At 46.4% G+C, this 1,415-nt stretch overlaps 1 protein-coding gene across 2 annotated transcripts in view; it reads left to right on the top strand.

Annotated features, from left to right (window-relative positions):
- Window positions 1-1,415, top strand: part of TTLL5 (tubulin tyrosine ligase like 5) — a 32,172-nt gene that overhangs the window by 254 nt on the left and 30,503 nt on the right. The gene's annotated exons all lie outside the window — the stretch shown is intronic.

Below are 1,415 nucleotides of genomic sequence, written 5' to 3'. Positions count from 1 at the left end.
GTGAGTGTCATAGTGTGTCCGGTAATACCGTGCCGTGTAGATTACTGACCCCGGGCAGTAATCCGAGTGTAATGCGATTATTACATCCATCAGTACTGTTATCTAACGAGAAGCCTTGATGCTTGTGTGAACTGAGTCTTAGAGCCAAAAGATAAGTTTATCTAGGACAATCTTTAGTCTGGAAACAATATGCAGAGGCTGCTGAAGTTAGGGCTCATTCACATGGCTGTACTGGGGGCCGTATTGCAAATATAGCACTTGTCTGTCTATGGATCTGGGCCAGACGAGTACAGGGCCATGGGGATGAAGCATTAGGCTGGGTACACAGCTTTTCCTCACAACATATGGCACAGACTTATCTCACTGTATGTTTATACGGTGGGATATGTCGCCCGGTGACTCCCCCTGTATTTTCATCCTGTCTCAACCACCGGGCCGCGGCCAAATGTGTACATGTGGTATCAAAAGAGGGCTACAGGAAAAGGAGCACTATCATGAGGGGGCTACAGGAAAAGGAGCACTATCGTGAGGGGGCTACAGGAAAAGGAGCACTATCATGAGGGGGCTACAGGAAAAGGAGCACTATCATGAGGGGGCTACAGGAAAAGGAGCACTATCATGAGGGGGCTACAGGAAAAGGAGCACTATCAGGAGAGGGCTACAGTAACCGGAGGGGGTTATATAAAAGCACTATAAAGGCAGGCTACAGGGCATTTTAGATTGGGGCTGCAGGAAATTACAGATTATATGGGTTTGGGGTTAGATATGGGATGGAAGCAATTTTTTTTTCCCTGGACCCAAAAATAAAATTTTGGGTGCAACCGGTCCTCAAATACAAAAAGGTTGGGGACCACTGGTATACATCGTATACTGGTCATGATGGAAGCAAGAACTATGCTTTCACCAGCCAGTGTATGTCAATGGGTACACATAGTGTATACATCAGGACCTTTTCCAAATCTATACCCAAAACGAGATGTAATCCCAGCCACTGTGTCTTGTTCTGCACGTGAGCAGACCAAGAAAGCAATCTGTGAGTTCTATTCCTGGGAAACCTTTGTTGTGTATGAATGAGCAATATTCTGCTGAAAATTTCCAGCTGGTAATAGATGTCCTGCACATATTGCTAATCCCAGATTAGACAGACATTGTGGTGCAATGGCCCCTCAGATGATCACATCAGCAGTCGGTGCAGTATGTTGTTCTACAGCAATGAGAGGATTGCAGCACGTACCAGGAGGCCACCCTACTCAACACATTAGTCCTCATGCACAAGACCATGGGGCACATTTACTAAGGGCTTTGCACCGCTTTGCGACGCACTTTAGTCGGACTGTTCACGTTCTTCATGGCTAAAACGGCTTGAGCAGGTATTTAAGAAGTGTGTGTTCATGCGAATAGGCTGTAAATGCAGC

The sequence above is a fragment of the Engystomops pustulosus genome, chromosome 7 (assembly GCF_040894005.1).
Source record: "Engystomops pustulosus chromosome 7, aEngPut4.maternal, whole genome shotgun sequence".
Classification (NCBI taxonomy): Eukaryota; Metazoa; Chordata; class Amphibia; order Anura; family Leptodactylidae; genus Engystomops; species Engystomops pustulosus.
The sequence above is the reverse complement of the archived record's forward strand: the minus strand, read 5'-3'. Positions and strand labels throughout refer to the sequence as shown.